Source organism: Canis aureus, chromosome 36 (assembly GCF_053574225.1).
Source record: "Canis aureus isolate CA01 chromosome 36, VMU_Caureus_v.1.0, whole genome shotgun sequence".
NCBI lineage: Eukaryota > Metazoa > Chordata > Mammalia > Carnivora > Canidae > Canis > Canis aureus.
Window position 1 is genome coordinate 22,781,431 of NC_135646.1, and position 21,431 is coordinate 22,802,861.

The 21,431-nt window shown below is 34.3% G+C and overlaps 1 long non-coding RNA gene across 3 annotated transcripts in view; it reads left to right on the forward strand.

Moving 5' to 3' along the window:
* The window catches only part of LOC144306213 (uncharacterized), a 402,455-nt gene that overhangs the window by 338,602 nt on the left and 42,422 nt on the right, over positions 1-21,431 (forward strand). The gene's annotated exons all lie outside the window — the stretch shown is intronic.

Here is a 21,431-nt window from a genome sequence, read left to right on the forward strand (position 1 = left end):
CCAAATTAATGTATAAAAGTTTCAAAATATAGTTGATTTTATACAAGGCCTACCTGACTCATAGTAGTCCCTGAACAAATATTTGTACGATGAGTGGATAAATGAATGAATGAGAGCTAGTTAATTCTGTGTCCTCAAGTAACCCTGATAATCCTCCTAAAGCATGACTTTCATCCAGAAAATCTGCTCACAGACGTTCAAAGACTCCCTTGAAACCAAGAAAATGAGTCCAGACTCTTCCAAGAATAGCATGCAAGGTTCTACACGACCCGACTGAAAAATCACCTTTCCTTTTTCCTTCCAACTGTTTCACCTCATTTCCACGTGCTACATCTCAGCTACACAGTTCACCTCTTCCAATCACAAGGTACCTCTGTCATCCTGATTTCATTCCTCCTATCACCCAGACGCCCCTACCAACATTCTTCCATTTTGAGGCCCAGGTCAAGGAGTTATGCCCAAATCCAGAGCAGAATTCATATTATTCCTTGTCAGGTTTCCACAGAAATGTATTTGTACATTTCAAACACCATCTGTTCAAGTTTAGTTACATTATCCCCCCCCACCCTTTTACCCAAAAGTAGAAAACATGTTTCCTCTTAACCTATTGGGACAGAAGTTGAAAGGGTACTTCACTTGGTACATAAAATCTCCTGTTGAAAACCATTTTATTTTGTGAAAACATGTACATGGTGACAATTACAAAGGTACAAATGAATATGGAGTGAGTATATAAGTAAAATTCTGACACCCCCAAACCCTTGTTCCTTAGTACCGAAGATTTTACCCATTTTTCCAGAGATATTCTATGCCTCTAAAAGAATGTACATATTTCTTTATTTTCAACATATAGGTAACATTCTGCTTGCACTTTGATTTTTAGACTTAACAGTATATTTGGGAGAGTGTTCTATATAAGTATGCTTCCTTTTTTATGGCTGCATAGCATTTAATTGTATAAATATACCAAAAAACCGTTAACCAATTCTTTTGATAGTTATTTAGACTATATTCACTCCTTTGCAATTATGATGTGACAATAAATAACCCAGCATATATGCCATTTCACACATATGAAATATATCTGTAGGATAGATTCCTAAATGTGAAATATTCATATGCACTTTGAATTTGCATGAACTGCAGAATCAGCTTCCTTAGTTTCAAAACAACCCTGTTTCCATTTTATTAGGATCCTTTAAGTTAGGGATTAATTTAAGGATATTTTATATATATATATATATGTATATATATATATATATATATGATATTACATTGTTCTAAGTAAAAATTATATGTGTTCTCCATTTGTTTAAGTCTATATATTCTTTTTCTTATAAATCTTGCATATTCCTACATATATCATTTTTTGTTACAATTTTAAGTGTGGTTTTACTTCCACTGTATTTTCTAACTGATTGGTATTTGTATAGATTAAAGTTACTGATTTTAATGTATTTTAGTTCCAATGACTTAGTTCTTATTTCTATTTTTACTTTTTTTAAGAAACAACTATATCATCTACAGGCTTTATTTCACTTTTTTTAAAAAAAGATTTTATTTATTTATTCATGAGAGACACAGAGAGAGGGGGAGCAGAGAGACACAGGAAGAGGGAGAAGCAGGCTCCATGCAGGGAGCCCGACGTGGGACTCGATCCCAGGTCTCCAGGATCATGCCCTGGGCCGAAGGTGGCACTAAACCACTGAGCCACCAGGGCTGCCCTCACTTTTTTTTTTTTTTAACCTAATTTTCTGGCTAGTACTTCTAGAATGTGGTCAAGTAATAATAGTATAGCAACTTTGAAAATAAAATAAAATAAAAAATAAAAAACCTGTTTTCTTCCTGGCATTAATGGAAATGCTCTAATATTTCTCACCAATGATCATCTTAATGCTGGTACATGAGTAATATATATTCATATTTTATTATTTTTTGTACTATCATATCTTTCCAAAGCTTTATTGAAATATATTTAATGTACTATAAGTTATAGTTGAACAGCATGGGACAGCATGGGTCCACTTATATGCAGATTTTTTGCAGTACTATAAGACTGTAAGTTTCTTTTCTCTTGATTTTTAAGTAATGTTTTCTTTTCTCTAGCTTACTTTATTGTAAGAATATAGTATATAATATACAAAATATGTGTTAATTGACTTTATGTTATTGGTAAGGCTTCTGGTCAATGGTAGGCTATTAATAAAGTTTTGGGGAGTCAAAAGCTATAACAGACTTTTGATGGTTCAAGGGGTCAGCATCCCTGACCTTCACATTGTTCAGGGTCAACCATACCTATATTTAAAGTATATATGCGTGTAATTGTGGATCTCCCACAATCAGTTTTAGAACGGGACCCAAAAAAGCAAGTCCATACCCTTTAGCAGTCACTGACTCCCCACTCCCACTCTCCCTCCAGCCTTAAGCAACCACTAATCTACTCTCTCAATAGATGCCTATCCTGGAATTTTATATAAATGGAATCATACCTTATGTGATCCTTTGTGATTGGCTTATTTCATGTAGCATAATGTTTTCAAGGTTTATGTGTTACAGCATCTATTAGTATTTCCTTTTTGTAATTGATTTATATTTACAATCCCACCAACAGAATACGAGAGTTCTGACTTCTTCACATCCTTACCAGAAATTGTTATCTGAACTTTTTTTCTTGTCATCTTAGTAGATATGGTATCTCACTCTGGTTTCAATTTTCATTCCTGATGGCTGATGCTGTTGAGCATCTTTTCAAGTGCTTATTGACCATTTGTATATCATTTGGAGAAAAGCCTATTTAGATGCTTTCTCCATTTTGTAATTGAGAAATTTGTCCTTATTGAGTTGTAAGAGTCCTTTATTCTAGATATAAGTCCCTTATCAAGTACATTATTTGCATATGTATTATTATAAGTTACATTTAAAAAACATTTTTCAGCCATTCTGTGGCTTGAATTTTCACTTTCTTAGTCTGTGTTTTGAAACACAAAAGTTTTAAATTTGCTGTAGTCCAATTTATCTATTTTTATTTTGTTAGTAAACGCTTTTAGTGTTGTATCTAAGAAATGATGAACAATAAAAAACTCCCAAACAGCCCTGTTTAAAAAACAAAGTTCTCAAATAGACTTTTCTCCAAAGGAAATAGAGAACCCCAGTGTGAGTGCCTGACATTAAGTTTTGGGTTGCCAGTGCATCCATTTCAAAGACAACTATCTCAAACACATTTCCAGGTGTATGACTCAGCTACTAATAAAACAACTAGATAAGAAACCAGGCCACTCCACCCATGAGGTTTCTTTTTTAGAAAGCAGTGGGTAACCTAGATAACTTGCTGCATGATTGACCCCACATTTCCCTTCCCACACCCTCATACCATTTCTTACATTTTATTTTATTTTATTTTATTTTATTTTATTTTATTTTATTTTATTTTATTATTTTATTATTTTATTTTATATTTTTTTATTTTATTTTATATTTTATTATTTATTACTTTATTTTATTTTATTTTACTTTATTTTATTTTTAAGATTGATTTATTCATGAGAGACAGAGAGAGAGGCAGAAACACAGGCAGAGGGAGAAGCAGGTTTCCTGCAGGGAGCCTGATGTGGGACTCGATTCTGCACCCTGGGATCATATCCCAAGCTGAAGGCAGACACTCAACTGCTGAGCCATCCAGGCATCCCTTTATTTTATTTTTAAAAGTTTATTTATTTTAGAGAGAGAGAGAGAGAGAGAGAGCAGGAGAGAGTGAGTGAAATGAGCAGGAGGGGAAGAGGGAAAAGGAGCAAGAATCTCGAGCAGACTGCCCACTGAGCTCAGAGCCTGACTTGGGGCTTGTTCTTATGACCCTGAGATCATGACCTGAGCCAAAACCAAAAGTTGGATGGTTAACTAACTGTGCTACCCAGGCACCCCTATTCATGTCTTATATTTTAAATATGCCAATGAAGAGTGAGTGGATCTGCAAAATCCTAAGCACACTTCCTTCAGTCTTCAATAAGAGCAAAGTCCAGGACTATTCTGTCTCTTTTTCTCGGTTTTTCTGTCTGTCTCTTTCCATGACCTCATTGTGTAGTCTTGGGTATACTATGTACTCTCCGGGATTTGTGAGTGATCTTCCCCTCCACCCCCAAAATTCTCTGATGGTTGTTGTTGATGTGGCTTCTTCCTAAGAACTGCCAGGGCCAGTCCAACTGCAACATTGTGCTGGTCAGGGAGAAGTCTATGGGAGGCCTCACCTCTAGTAGTACAGGCCAAGGTGAGTGCCTGAGTCATGCCTAGCTGAGAGCATTGCTATCAATAGGCTGAGAGAAACCAAAAACAGACCAATAAGCACATAAAAAGATGCTCAACATCATTAGTCATTGGGCAAATGAAAATCAAAACTACAATGAGGTATTATACACCAGTTGGGATGGCTACAATTAAAAATAATAAAAATAAAACCAAAATAGACAATAACAGGCTTTGGTGAAAAAGTGGAAAAAATTGGAACCTTGTACACTGTTGATGGGAACGTAAGGTGGTGTAGCCACTGTGGTAGACATTTTGGTGATATCTCAAAAAATTATTCACAAAACTTCCATATGACCCTGCTTATTCTACTTCTAGGTATATACAAAAGAATTGAAAACAAGAACTCCAACAGATATTTGGACACCAGTATTCATAGCAGCACTATTATTCACAATAGCCAAAAGGTGTAAACAACCCACATGTCCATCAATATAGATGAATGGATAAACAAAATGTAGTAAATATATCATGGAATTTTACTCAGCCACAAAAAGGAGTGATATTTTTATAAATGCTACAACATGAACGAACTTTAAAAACATTATGCTCAGTGAAATAATGCAGACACAGAAGGCCAAATATTATATAGTTCCACTTTTATGAGGTCCCTAATATAGACAAATTCATAGAAAGAATAGAGAATACTAGGAGCTGAGAATGGGGAATTGTTATTATTTAATGGGTAAAGAGTTTTTGATGATGATAATAAAAAAGTTTCAGTCCAATCTGGATGCCTTTTATTTTATTTTCTTGCCTAATTATCCTGGTCAGAACCTCCAGAAATATGTTATAGAAGTGGTAAGAGAGGACATCCTTGTGTTGTTCCTAATCTTAGGGGGAAAGTATCCAATCTTTTACTATAAAGTAAGCTGTTAGCTATGGGTCTCTGTTAGATGCTTTTTAAATCAGATGCAGGATGTTCCCTTCTTATTGAGTGTTTTTACCACAAAGTGTTGGATTTTTTTTTCAAATGCTCTGCCTGCAGTTCTTAAGGTGATTACAAGCTGTTGTTTTTCCTTTCTATCATTCTGTTGGCATGGGTGGGTTATATTAATTGCTTTTCAGATATTAAACCAACCTTGCATTGTTGGAGTAAATATTTGGTTAAGGTGTATAATCCTTTTTTACATGTTGCTGGATTCATTTTGTTAGTATTTGTTGAAGATTGGGCCACTGAATTTTTGAAGTTGCATTTTTAGTATCTATGTAGATGATGATGGATTTCTTCTTTGAGCTCTTAATGTGGTGAATTATATTAATTTCTTAACATTCAAACATCCATTTGATAGTAATATATTATCTTAATATTCAGTTGGGGTCTGTGCTAGCATTTTACTTAGTATTTTTGTCTATCAAAATTCATAAGCAAAGTCAGTAATTTTTTGCATTGAATTTTTCAGTATTCTTCACTTTATATTAACTTCATTAAGAAATGTGCAACCCTTTGTGTTGTTTATTTTCTTTTTCTTGACTCTAGAGCAACTTAAGTAGTATTGAAGGTTTTTGTTTCTTAATATGTTTGCGTAGATTCACCTATGAAAGTTGCTTTCATAGTGTTGGTCCTTTTGGTGTAGGTATTTGTAGTTGTGGGCAACAGAAGTTTATAGCTAATAACCTAGGTTTTTATGAATATTTCTTTCTCATCAACTAAGCTTAAATATAATACTGTATAATCTGTTTTGCATAACTATAGACCCTTTGCAAATATCTATTATAATTTCTTTGTAATAAAAATTACAAAATACATTTATTTTTATTTAGAGTTGATACTATTTAGGTAGTCACTGCTATAATTTTTGTCTCATTATTTGTTAATAGTGACAGCTGCATGCAGCTTGTTAGTTTCAAGCTGGAGTTTAGCATATATTAGTAATAGAGGCCATATGAAGAACTCCCACGAATCCAGGATATTGCCTTTCTCCAATTCACACACCTCCAACTTAAGCAAAGATTATCTCCACAAGCCATTCAGGAAAAGCTACATGGCTCTGAAAATTACTCAATACTGATGAAGAAGCCCTGTGTTGTTGTTCATGTATAAATTAAATTCTTAAATTGGGCTTCAGATGAACAAAGAATCAAAATTATAATGCCAATGAAATAATTTTAAATGAAGAATAAAGACCTAAATGTTCCTTGCATTTGTAATTTAGAGGAGCAGTTGAGGGGGAGCAAGGTATTACCACCCCTCTTTGGCAAATTGATTCTTTTAAGCTGGTTATGTCTAAGAAATAGCAGATACAGGTGAAGTTCAGAGAACAGAGTGGAAGTTACTTTTGTAAGAGACACTTACATGCATAAGGGAAATCTACATTTGTAAGAGTCTCCCTAACTGTACCAGTGAGAAGAGGATGACCAAATTTATATATATATATATATATATATATATATATATATATATATATATAACATTTTTCTGGAGGTTCTAACTAGGATAACTAGGCAATAAAACAAGAAGCATCCAGATTGGAATAAAGCTTTTTCATTATCTCCAACAGTAGAGTCAATAAGCCATGACTTAAATCAACATAACAACCTTACCCTTGTTTCCTCTGCTTTTTCTGGTAATCCCTTATAACTGGCATCGCATCCAATCCCCAACATGCTCTTTATTCTTCTTTAGCTGAAGATGGTATTTAAGGTGATGGCTTTGGCCATTTTGGAGAGTTACTCAGTTTTTTGGGGGTCTCGCCCATGTATATACAGAAGGTATACCTATTATTAAACTTTGTTTCTCTTCTATTAATCTGTCTTGTGAATTTAATTATTAGATCAGGCAAAAGAACCCAGAAGGATAGAGGAAGGATTTGTCCTGTTCACAATATTTTGGAAGATCAAAGTGATTTCCTTCCTAAAAACTAATTTAAGACCAATTCCTGAAAGAGCCTGTTCATATTTCTATCAGGTTATAAAATGTTGAGCCTTAAAATTCTGTAATTTTCTAAATATTTTTCTAATAATTTTGATTCATGCTTAATTTATTTTTTAAAAAAATTATCATTTTATCCAGCATGTAGCCTCAACATTTAGAAGTCAGATTCTCATTAAGGACATACATGGTGATTTACAAAAGCAGCATCATCAAATGTCTAAGAAAAGTGACCCAGTAACCCAGGCATTCAACAAGACTTGAAAGAATACAAGCAAGTGTTTCTAGAGCAGCCTGGGCTTTCTGGCTTCTGATAAAAGTTTGACAGAAGCACAGAAAGGAAACCAGGATTTCACTCAAAGACTGGGGATAGGAGGCTCCTGGGTGGCTCAGTCAGTTAAGCATCTGCCTTCAGCTCAGGTCATGACCCCAGAGTCCTGGGATCGAGTCCCACTTCGGGCTTCCTGCTGAGGAAGAGAGTCTGCTTCTCCCTCTGTCTCTGCCTGTCACCCTCCCTGCTTGTGCTTGCTCTCTCTCTCTCTCTCTCGCTCTCTGTCAAATAAATAAATAAATAAAATCTTAAAAAAAAAAAAAAAAAGACTGGTGATTGGAAAGAAGAAGCCAGAAAATTCAATTAGGAAAGTCCAGAAGAAAATAACTGGATGTGAATATTCTGATCTGGGTGGCACCATGAGATACTGGAGGTGCAGATGTGGGATTTCTTGATGGGTTGAGTCAAATTCTGAATGAGCAGGGAAGTGAAATATGTACATAAGGAATCAATGATAAAAAGTTGAAACTTGATGACTTTTGGTATCTACTCTCCCCCACCATTTATTTATTTTCTTTTTCTTTCTTTCTTTTCTTCTTTCTTTCTTTCTTTCTTTCTTTCTTTCTTTCTTTCTTTCTTTTCTTTCTTTTTCTTTCTTTTCTTTCTTTCTTTCTTTCTTTCTTTCTTTCTTTCTTTCTTTCTTTCTTTCTTTCTTTTTTTCTTCTCTTTCTTTCTCTCTTTCTTTCTTTCTTTTTCCTTTCCTTTCCTTTATTTTCTTTTTAATGATTTTTAAAATTTTTATTAGAGCATGAGCAGGGAGTAGGGGCCAAGGGAGATGGAAAAACAGATTCTACACTAAGCAGGAAGCCTGATGGGTTGCAGGGCTCCATCCCAGGACCCTGAGATCATAACATGACCCAAAGGCAGACACTTCACCAACTGAGCCTCATTAGTGCCCCTTCAGCCTTTTCTTTTACAGAGTTTTCTCAATCATATATCCTAGTGGTTGACCTTAACACTTTAAAACATTTAGTTGAATTTTATTTCCTTAATTAATGTGACTTCAAAACGTTTTCCTAAACAAGACACTTAACATGTGCTTACTTCTCCACTTCCTTATCACAACTTATCCTCCCCACCCATGCTGTTCACCTCCTGAATTGGTACAGTCTAGATTTTAATTATGTATTATTGTTTCAGTTTTATGATTGAAATGAATTTAAATTGTCTACAACTGTGTCCTTTGTTTCTATAATCCAAAGTTTCCTCCTGGCTTCATTTTTTGTTGTGTTGTAGTATATTCTGAAGTAATTCTTTTAAAATGTTTTCTGGGGTGAGCTATGCTCTGAATTATTACAATATTAAAAAATTCTTTTTTTCTCTCATATTTGAATGATAGCTTTAGCTATGTATTGAGTTGCAAGGTCAAAGCCATTTCTTGTCAGAACTTTTATTCTAATATGGTTTACTATGTTCTTTTTTAACATTGTGAATTCTGTTTCCAATCTTATTCTCACTTTTTCTGCAGATAAATTTTTCTTTCTTTCTTCCAAGATGCTTTCAGTGCTTTGTCTTTATTCTTGCTGTAATGAGATTTCATTATGTGTATCACTAGGAGTGAATCTTTTCCATTTATTGAGCTTAGCACTTGATAGATTCATATACTCTAAAGATTGGTATATTTATTTAGGTCAGACACAGCTTTCTAAATGTTTTTGGTGTATCCTTCACTCCATTTTTTTTTTTTTTTTTTTTTTTTTTTTTTTTTTTTTTTTACCTGCTGGAGCTACAAATCAAAAGACATTAGCACTTCTGGTTTTATCCTCTTAGTTTAAAATTTGTCTTTTATATTAGCAATTTCTTCGTGTATATTTTGCTATTTCTTGGAGAATTCATCAGATTAATCTTTCCATTTCACAAATTACTTTTTGATTGTAGCTGGATGTGAGGTAGTGGGGTTTTGTTTGTTGTTTTTTTCACTATTTTTCATTTCCAGATTTCTAGTTGAGTTTTTCATTCTTGTTATATCATCTCATATTTTTATAATTACATTTATTGTAATAACTTAAATTCCCTCTCCCCTTTACTTTATTAACTGTTCCATCAAGTCTTAGCTCTTCAACTTTTTAAATTAGGTACTAATTTGGGAGTATTCTTTTTCCTCAAAGGAATTTGATAATCATTGGTTATATATAAATTTTTGCAATTGAGATTCCCTATTGGCTCTGTGTTTGAATGCTATAAATGTTGTCAAGATTTCTTTTAATGTTTTTTAGAGAAAGGGTGAATGTAGTAATGATAGGGTTAACCACTTGTCTCATATAAATAATGATTTGAATAATGTTGGGGTGTTTCCAGCCATCTAGAGTACAACACTTTTTTAGCCTAAATTATAATTTCAGTTCCAAATTTCTACTTGTTGCTCTGTAAAAATGGAAGAAAACAGGCTGATTCATTTGGCTGCTCTTACTATGGCACCTCAGTACATCATCCTGATATCCCAAGAGTCACTTTTGCTCACTGTATGTCACCTCTAACTCTACAGTGCCCTTGCAGATGCTATTTCCTATTACAGAAGCCTTTTATTACACAGATTTGGGCCTGTGGATTGATTTTCAACCTGACACTAATTACCTCCTGTCATTCCAGAACTGCTCATGGTTTCTGGTTCCAAGAAGAAACTTTCTTGTTTTCCAAGAAACAGGGGGTAGTATATGAATGTATAATCTTACTAGGGTTTAAGGCTGTCAACATTCTTTTCTTTCACATTTGTGTTTGTATATGTATTTGTATTTTTGTATATTTGTATATAAAGCAAAAGTATAAATATTTTTCTCTCTAAATAGAAGAAGACTATAAAGAAAGATGGGCTATATGCCAAAATACATGCATACATAGCCTAAACTAAATCCTAATTTTTATTTATTTAATTAATTTATCTTTTGATTTTTGTCTAGTTAACACACAATGTTACATTAGCTTTAGGTGTACAGCTCAGTGATTCGACAAATTTATACATTATGCTATGTACACAAGTATAGCTACCATTTGTCCCATTACACATTATATCATTGACTATAGTTCTTATGCTATGCCTTTTATTCCCATGACTTATTCACTCCATAACCAGCAGTCTGTGTCTACCTCTCCCCTTCCCCTGTTTTACCAATCCTCCAAGCTTCCTCCCTCTGGCAACCATCAATTTGATCTTTATATTATAGATTGGATTCTGCTTTTTGTTTCTTTACTCTTTTTTTAAATTCCACTTAAGATTGGAATCATATTGCTTTCTCTTTATCAGTCTGATTTATTTCACTTAGCACAATACGTACTAGTTGTATCCATGCTGTCTCAGATGCCAGCTTTTATAGCTGCATAATATTCCTCTGTGTGTGTGTGTGTGTGTATCACATTTTCCTTATCCATTGGTCTATTAATGGGTACTTAGGTTGCTTCCATATCTGGGCTATTGTAAATGATGCTGCAGTAAACATAGGGGTGCATTTGAATTAGGGTTTTCATTTTCCTTGGGTAAATACCCAGTAGTGGGATTAATGGATCATATGGTAATTCCATTTTTAATTTTTTGAGGAAACTACATACTTTTTTCCATAGTGATTCACCAATTTATTTTCCTACCAACAGTGTATGAGGGTTCATTTTTCTCCACATCCTTGTTAACACTTGTCATTTCTTATCATTTAGATTTAGCCATTCTAACTGATGTGAGGTGATATCGCATCGGGGCTTTGATTAGCATTTCCCTAATGAGGAGTTGATAATGAACGTCTTTTCATTTGTCTGTTGGCCATCTATATATTTTCTCTGGAAAAACTCTACTCCGGTCGTCTGCCCCTTTCTTATTTGGATTGTTTGGATTTTTGTTTTGTTTTGTTTTGGTTTATATGAGTTAATATGAGTTCTCTGAATATTTTGGATATTAACCCATTATCAGAAATGCCATTTGCAAATATCTTCTCATATTCCATAGGTTTTCTGTTTTGTTTCATCGATGGTTTTCTTTGTTGTGTAAAAGCTTTTGATTTTGATATGGATAGCCCCAGTAGTTTATTGTTGTTCTTGTTTCCCTTGCCTTAGGATACATATTTAGAGGGCACCTGGGTGGCTCAGTGGTTGAGTGTGTGCCTTTGGTTCAAGTTGTGATCCTGGGGTCCTGGGATCGAGTCCCACATCAGGCTCCCCGCTGGGAGCCTGCATCTCCCTCTGCCTATGTCTCTGCCTCTCTCTCTGTGTCTCTCAGGAATAAATAAATAAAATCTTTAAAGAAAACCTGAAATTTAAAAAAAGGATACATATTTAGAAAAATGTTGCTATGGTCTATATTAGAGAAATTATTGCCTTTGTTTTCTTCTAGAATTTATATGGTTTCAGATCTCACTTTCAGATCTTTAATTCATTTTGGGTTTATTTTTGTGTATGGTGTTAGAAAATGGCCCAGTTTCATTCTCTTACACCTATTTGTCCAGTTTCCCAACCACCATTTATTGAAGAGACTGTCTTTACCCCATTGTATATTTCTTTTTTATTTTATTTTATTTTATTTTATTTTTTTTGTATATTCCTTTTTAAAAAAATTTTTTCCCATTGTATATTCTTGCCTCCTTTGTCAAAGATTAATCAATCATATAATTGTGGGCATATTTCTGAGGTCTCTGTTCCACTGATCTGTTTATCTATTTTTATGCCAATACTATACTGTCTTGATGACTACAGCTTTGTCATATAACTTAAAGTTCAGGACTATGATGCCTCCAGGTTTGCTTTTCTTTTTCATGATTGCTTTGGGTATTTGGTGTCTTTTGTGGTTCCATACAAATTTTAGGATTTGTAATCTAGTTCTGTAAAAAATGCTGTTGGTATTTTGTTAGGGATTGCATTAAATATATAGTTTACCATGGGTAATCTAGACATTTTAACAATATTTGTTTTTTCCAATCCATGAGTATGGAATGTCTTTCATTTGTTTGTGTCATCTTCAGTTTCTTTCATCAGTGCTTTATGGTTTTCAGAGTACAAGCCTTTCACCTGACTAAGTTTATTCTTAGGTCTTTTGTTCTTTTTGATGCAACTGTAAATGGTGTTGTTTTTTTGAATTTCTCTTTCTGCTATTTCATTACTAGCCTATAGTAACACTACAGATTTTACACTGAGTATTGATTTTGTATCCTGCCACTTTATTAAATTTGCTTATTACTTCTAGTAGTTTTTTGGTATATTATCATATTGTCTGTGAATAGTAACAGTTTAACTTCTTATTTACCACTATATATGCCCCTTTTTTCTTTTTCTTGTCTAATTGCTGTGGATTGAACATCTGGTATGATGTTGAATAAAAGTGGTGAGAGTGGACATCCTTGTTCCTGACCTTATAAGTAAAGCTCTCAGTTTTTCACCATTGAGGTTGATGTTAACTCTGAGTTTTTCATATATGGCTTTTGTCTTCCCTCTAGCCCCACTTTGTTGAGACTTTTTTTTTTAAATCAGGAATGATGTTGAATCTTGTCAAATGCTTCTTCTGTATCTACTTAGATGAACATATGATTTTTTATCCATCATTTGTTGATGTGATATATAACGTTGATTGATTTGTGAGTATTGAACCATCCTTGCATCCCTGGAATAAATCCCATCTGATTGTGGTGAATAATCTTTTCAATGTATTGTTGAATGTGGTTTGCTCATATTTTTTTGAGGACTTTTGCATCTATGTTTACCAGGGATGTTGGCCTTTAGTTTTCTTTTTTTGTGGTATCTTTGGTTTTGGTATCAGGGTAATGCTGGCTTGGTAGAATATATTTGGAAGCTTCCCTTCCTCTGCTATTTTTCTTTTTGGAATAGTTTAAGGATAGTAGGTATTTTCTGTTCTTTAAATGTCCAGTAGAATTCATTTGTGAATCCACCTGGTCCTGGACTTTCAATGCTTTGTAGTTTTTTGATTACCAATTCATTTTCATTACTTATAATTGGTCTGTTTAAATTTTCTATTTCTTCCTGGTTTAGGTTTGGAAGATTGTATGTTTCTAGGAACTTGTCCTTTTTTTCTCGATTGTCTGATTTTTTTCACATAAAATTTTTGTAGTATTCCCTTAATCTGTATTTCTTTGGTGTCAGTACTTTTCCTATCTCATTTCTGATTTTATTTATTTGACTCCTTTCACTCTTTTTCTTGTTGAATGTGACTTGGTTCTCTGTTCTGTTCAATTTTGGTTTGTCAATTTTGTTTATCTTTTCGAAGAACTAGCCCTTGGTTTCATTGATTTTCTTTATTGCTTTTTTTAGTCTCCATTCCATTTATTTCTGCTCTGACCCTTGTAATATTTTTCTTTCACCCACTTTGAGTTTTATTTGTTCTTTTTCTAGTTTCTTCAGGTATAGGTTTGGATTGTATGTTTGAGCTTTTTCTTATTTCTTGAGGTATGTCTGTATTGCTATATACGTCCCTCTTAAGCTACTTTTGCTGTGTCCCAGAGATTTTGGGCTTTTGTGTTCTCATTTTTATTTGTCTCATGTATTTTTTTATTTCTTTTTTGATTCCTTCTTTGGCCCAATTATTTGTTTAGTATCATGTTGTCTAGTTTCCATGTGTTTGTGTTTTTTCCAGTTTTTTTTCCTTGTGATTTCTAGTTTCATACTATTATGGTCAAAAAAGATGCATAGTATGATTTCAGTCTTCTTAAATTCATTGAAACTTGTTTAATGACCTAATATGTGACCAGTTCTGGAAAATGTTCCATGTGTACCTAAAAAGAATGTGTATTCTGTTGTTTTGGGATGCACTGTCCCATTTGCTACATTGTGTCATTCAAAGATTTTATTTCCTTACTGATTTTCAGTCTGGATGATCTATCTACTAATATAAGTGGAGTATTAAAGTCCCCTATTATTCCATTACCATCAATTTTTCTCTTAATACACATTAATATTTGCTTTATGTATTTAGGTACTCTGGTGTTCAGTGTATAGATATTTATAATTGTGTATCCTCTTGTTGGACTGATCTTTTTATCATTATATAATGCCCTTCCCTGTCTCTTGTTACAATCTTTGTTTTAAAGTCTATTTTGTTTGATAAAAGTATGACTACCTCAGCATTTTTTTTTTGCATCCATTTGCATGGTCAGTATTTTTCTATTTCTTCCCTTTTTTAAAAAAAATATGTATTTATTCATGAGAGACACACACACAGAGAAAGAGGCAGAGACATAGGCAGAGGGAAAAGCAGGCTTCATGAAGGAAACCCACTGTGGGACTCGATCCTGGGACCCCAGGATCACACCCTGAGCCAAAGGTAGACACTCAACCACTGAGCCACCCAGGTGTCCCCATCTCTTCCTCCCTTTCAATCTGTATGCTTATTTAGGACTGAGGTACACCTCTTATGGGTAGCATATAGATGGGTCTTGTTTCTTTACCCATTCCACCATCCTATGCTTTTTGATTGGAGCATTTAGGTCATTTACATTTAAAGTAATTACTATAGTGTGTACTTATTGCCATTTTTAAATTTATTTTCTGTTTTTCTTGTTGTTGTTTTTCTCCTTTGTTCTTTTCCTCTCTCTCTCTCTTTGTGATTGATGAGCTTCTATAGTGTTATGTCTGGTTTTCTCTTTTGTGTGTGTGTATCTATCATAGGTTTGAGATTTGTGATTATCATGAAGTTCATATAAGACATTCTAAGTAAATATTCCATATTCATTTGATGGTCATTTAAGTTCAAATACATTCTTTAAGAAAATAAAACAAGAGTAACAACAACAACAACAACAAACTTCTTTCTTTTTCCTTTCCCCTTTTTCCCCTTTTACTTCCTTCTCCATGTATTATGTATATGTTGTCATGTTTTGGATCTTTTTATTCATAGTTTTCTTATGTCTAATTATGACTATTCTTTTCCACTTAAATCCTATTGACATTTATTGTAAGGTTGGGTTAGGAGTGACAAACTCCTTTATCTTTCATTTGTCTGGGAAACTGTGTCACTCTTAAATCTGAATAACTTTGCCAAGTAGAGTATCCTTGGTTGTAGGCTTTTTCCTTTCAGTACTTTGAATATATCTTGCCTCTCTCTTTTGGCTTGCAAAGTTTCTACTGAAAAATCAGCTGATAGCTTATAGGTTTTCTCTTATAGGTGACTTTTTGTTTCTCTCTTGCTGCCTTTAGAGTCTATCTTTAACTATTGACATTTTAATTATTATGTGCTGTGGTGTATCTCCTTGAGTTCATATATTTTAGAATTCTCTGTTCTTCTTGGACTTTGAGGTCAATTTGCTTCCTAAGGTTACATAAATTTTTAGTTATTATTTCTTCAAATAAGTTTTCTATACCTTTCTCTCTCTCCTTTTCCAGAACTTCTATAGTGTGAATGTTTGATCTCCTAATCTATCATCATTTAAAAAATTTATTTTCTCTTTTTGCTGTCCAGCTTTTGCTTTCTATTACCCTGTTTTCCAGATCACTGATGTATGCTTTTGCATCCTCTAATCCACTTTTGATTCCCACTGGTGAGGGGTTTTCTTGTTGTTGATGTTTTATTATTTTAATTTCAGTTATTGTATTTCTAAACTCTGGTTGATTTTTTAATATTTTCTGTCTCTTTATTGAAGGTCTCACTAAGTTTTTTCTTCTTTTCAAACCAGCCTGATGAGTAGCTTTATGATCGTATTTTATTTTATTTTATTATTATTATTATTTTTTTATTTACTTATGATAGTCACATAGAGAGAGAGAGAGAGGCAGAGACACAGGCAGAGGGAGAAGCAGGCTCCATGCACCGGGAGCCCGATGTGGGATTCGATTCCGGGTCTCCAGGATTGCGCCCTGGGCCAAAGGCAGGCGCCAAACCTCTGTGCCACCCAGGGATCCCTATGATCGTATTTTAAATTCTTTATCAGGCATATTGCTTAATTATGTTTAATTTAGTTCTTTTTCTGTGTTTTGTTCTTGTTCCTTCTTTTGGAGCATATTAATTCATCTCCCCATTTTGCTTGATTTTCTGTTTATTTCTATGGATTAGGCAAAATGGCTACTTCTCCGTAAGTTGAGGGAGCCGTCTTCTGTATAGTGTCCCCTACATAGATTATGTGTACCTGATGATTTATGCTGGCTGGCTAGAGCTGTGAATGTATATGCTAGTTACTCTCTCAAACCATGGCTTTTTACAGATAGAAGAAAATAATAATAATAATAACAATTATTATTATAATTATAATAAAAATTAGAAAATAAAAGAAGAAAGAAAAATAGACCAAAAAGAAAGAGAAAAAAAAAAAGAACAGAAATTAAAACAAGATGAGATGAACTAGGGAAATAAGAAAATAACAAAACTTAAAAATTAACTTTAAAAAAGCCCAAAACAAAGATACCAAAAACTAAAACCCATAAAAAACTTGTGGTTTATTTTCTGTCCCTGGTATCATAAAGGCTGTGATAGCTGGACCTGCCAATTATGGCATCCCAACCTTGTTCTTATCTGGGCTTTTAAGGTGGAGGGAGAGAGAGCATCCCTACAGCTCCTTGACCCTTTTAAGTTCCAGCTTTTATTGTTGTTCTGTAACCCAGCACAGCCAGAGCTGGTGTGGCCTTGCAGATCCTTGGCTTGGTGAGGTGGCAAGGTCCCTGTGATGACCAGACCTACTCATTGTGGTAACCAGACTTTGCTCCAGTCTAGGCTTTTAAGGTAGGGTAGGAATGTAAACCATTCATTCCCTAGTCTCTGTGACCTAGAGCTCATTCCTTCATTTCCCCTACCATTTGGCAGAGTTTTAGTATTGTCTTCTTTATATACTAGTTGCTCATTTAGCCATGCCTTTTTTTTTTTTTTCTTCTGTGCCCAAGGACAGAGGAATCTGTTTCCAGTCCCTCAGCACTATCACTTCCTACTGCCATTTGTAGCATCAGGAGTAGGGGTGCTCTCTGTTACCATGTCTTCATCTCTCTTGTCGTTCTCTTGCCACTGTGTCTATCTTTGGTTTTTCAGTAGCTGTTCAGTCATCCCTCAGTTCATCTTCAGGAGAAATCATCCTATTAACTGGTATAATTTGATGAATTCTGTGAAGGAGGCAAGTTCAGAGTCTTCCTATGTTGCTATCTTGGACCAGAACTTAATTTTATTTATTTTAATAGATTTAATTTTTTAGAGTAATTTTAGGCTCATAAAAAATTGGATGGAGAGTAGAGAGAGTTCCCATATATCACCTGCCCCCAGACAGGCACAGCCTTCCCCAAATTGGTACATTTGTTACTCTTGAAGAACCTGCATTGATAAATCATTATCACCCAAAATCTATAGTTTACATTAGGGTCCACTCTTGTACATTCTATAGGTTTTTGACAAATGTATAATGATATGTATCCACCATTACAGTATCATTCAGAATAGTTTCACTGCCCTAAAAATGTCTGTGCTCTATCTGTTCATTCCTCCCTCCCCCTAACTCCTGACAACCCCTGATAACTTCACTTTCTTTATAATTTTACTTTTTCCTGAATGTCAAATATTTGGAATCATACAGTATAGAGTCTTTTCAGATTGGGTTTGTTCACATAGTAATAATCCTAAAATTTTTAGCCTTTAAAAATTTCAAGTAATATACAAAATAAACTTCCCTACTCAAACTGCTCTCCCCCTTTATTTTGCTTTCCACTCTCTCACTAAACCTTAGTATGTTTGTATTCTTACTGAGACTGAGATCAGGGATGGAGCAGGATTGGCGATCCAGTGGGAGACAAGACAGACACAAAATTCTCTATTATGCAAGTAAACTGGTTATGCAGCAGTAACAGTCCACCAGAAAATGTCAATGGACTAATAGAGAAATCCTTTATTTGCCATTCAGACTGAATGTCTGTTGAAGTTCCTTGTTGTAACTCAGAGGCCATGATGGCAAAGCAGTTACATGGCTATTCCTTGTGTCAAAGGGAAAGAAATGTGCAGGGCCTTGCACTGGCAATAACAGGCTCTGGCTCAAAGTGGAATGCATTGCTCCTTCTCACAGCTCATGGCCACTACTCTTGTGACCCCCCCCTCCCTCAAAGACTAACAAAAGTGTCATCCAACTCAGAGTGTAGAACTGGGAACCTTTGTGAACAGCAACAGTGAATAGGTCCATATCTCAAAATTTACATAGGGCATAAAAATAACTGCTAAATCTAGGGTCAGTGTGTATTTTAAAATAAATGCTACTATCACTTCCTGGATATTCTGATAGAAACTCTTATCTTCAATTAAGCTTCATTATAAATAATGCAAAATGATATAAGTGTTTTCACATTACCATAGAAGCAGAAAAAAATTTGAAAACCAGTATCGTAGAATAATACAATTTTGTAGAATCTCAGAAATGGAAGGAATTATAGCCACTATGAAGTTCAGTCCAGCTTACTTTTAGCTAATGTATACATTTACATATAGGTGCATTTATCTGTGTGTTTATGCATATGAAATTTGATATGCATTTATATGTGCATATATATAATTAGAATCACTTTCCATTGGAATCACATATATATATATTTGTATTCAATAGATATTAAAATCATGTAAGATATCCTACTGAGTTCTATGGATGGGGATGCTTATTATTTTTTACAGTATCTGCTATTAGGAAAAAACATAATTCTTTGCTTAAGTACAATCTGTTCTTTTACGTCCAATCTGGCCTGTATAACTAGCCACGGTAAAGGGAAAATTTTACTTCATTTCCTCTAGCTAGGTTACCAACTCTTGAGTTGATTCAAATTAGTATCTTAACTAAGTAATTTTTTCATTCTGTTCTCATTGTCTGCATATCAGTTTCTTTGTACAATGCTTAGAACCTAGATGGGACTGAATAAAGTTTTGAGCTTAAGTATCATAAGTAATACTTTATAATATTGCAATAAAGTATTAGAGAATTGAACATTAGACTTGAAGATAAAGGTAAAATTTTGGTCAGAATGAAAGCCATAAAGGTAATTCAAATATAATAAGACCTACCATTCTATGTGAGAAAACTAAAACTTTGGGAGATTGTGTGGTTAGTAAGTGTCAAAGGTTATAAAGCCAGGTTGATACAACTACAAAATCTGTATTTTTTTACTATGCCAGTGTAGCAGAGATAACACTGGGTGGCCATAAATCTCCTTTCTTGAGCACAGGGGAAGACCACATTTCCTAAGCTCTCCTGAAGTGGAGAATATGACTGAGTGTGGCCAGAGGGCTGTGGGTGGAATTCCTGCATGCCACTTCCGAGAACTGGCCATAAAAGTCACTTGGGGACCCTCTGACTCTCTCTTCTGTCACAGCAACTTCTGAGCTCATGTGTTCTGGGTGGTCTGGCTGCAGAGTAGCAAAGCTTTCATCAGCCTAGGCTCCTTCATTGCACACCAACACTTATTGGGCATCTAGTGACTACAACAACAAAAATATTGTTGTTGCTACTGAGATCCTGGTTTCATTTTTTAACTGTAAAATAATCTAGTCCGTCCTGACAAAAACATCTAGTTTAACATAGTAGAGTTTGCCCTTAATTCAATTACAATCATATGATTTGTGGACAAAATATCCAAATGGCTGACATGAATGAGAAATCTAGACTGTGGGTTTAAAAAACATTGTAAATACATTAAATACTACTTTATCAAAATATACTGATCCTTTTAAGAAGTCATTTGGGGATTTGGAAGTATTTTTTAAAATATAAAATCAAGTCAATATTTTTATATTTATAAGTATGTAATACTTTATATTCTAGACTTTATTACTTTTTTCAAAGAGTTAAACCACAGACTATTGTAGACGGATATTTGCTATCTACGAAGTCTGTAAGTACTTTCAAATGTGAAATATCTATAGAATTTCTGGAGAAACTGGCAAAATTCTTTGACATTTATTTTATCTCCAAGCATTAAATGCATTGCTCAAATAGATTGCCAGACCTAATCTGATCCAACATGCTTTGTTTGACCTAGTGATCTTTCCATCTTCTAAAGTTATGTCAATTTTATGACATATCAAGGGAAAGAACTTCAAGACTTTCCTGCTGGGAAACTGACAGTCTTTTTGCATAAAAATACTTCCCTACATAAGAGCTCTTATTTATTTATTATATTAACAGAAAACAGAAGAAAAATTTGCATTTTAGTGCTATGGAAAAAGATCCCAAAGTCATCAGTTGCTCTGAGCAACATATTGTACATGTTACCACATGACAATTGAGACACACACTCATTTGTTAATCTCTGCAGTGGCAGCTCTTACCATTCTGGATAGAGCAAACCTTATTCCAAGAGGTTCATTTGAAATAGGTTAAGGGGATAGCGTTATTGCGGCACAGATCAGAACCATTTTCTGCTTCATTCAGAATTATGCATGTGAACATGTAGAGCTGCCACTATTTTGTAAGATGTCTTTGTGCAGATTAGAAAAGGCACTCCTTCTGGGCAGGCAAATTAGGAAGAGGGGCTGCCTGGCAGGGCACTTTGTGTGTTGTGCAAACCCTACAATAGCATGGTCCTGTGGTCCTGTGAACATATTTAAATACGGTCTTGATGACTGACAATGTATGATCTTTACTTACTTAGACTCTTACTAGTGTTAGTCAATTCTAAGAAGGTCGGGATATAATTATAAAAACTAGTTTTCTATTTCCTTTCAAGAGATTCATGGTTGACGCAATGTTGTTCCTTAGGGTCCTATGCATCTCCTTAGAAATTAATTTAGCATGATTTCCTCTTTACTCTGACTACTCAGAAGTTACAAATTAAAATTTTGATTCACTCTGTAGTAGTTAGGACTCTTGGTTGCAAGTGATGGAAACCCAACTCAAACTGACTTGAGGAAAAAGGCAGATGGATTGTCTCAGGCTTCTTGACCTCAGCACTGTTGGCATTTTGGGCCAGACAATTCTTTGTTTTGGTGGGGTGGGTACTGTCCCGTACATTTTAGGATGTTTAGAAGCATCCTTGGACTCTATTCAGTGGATGCCAGTAGCA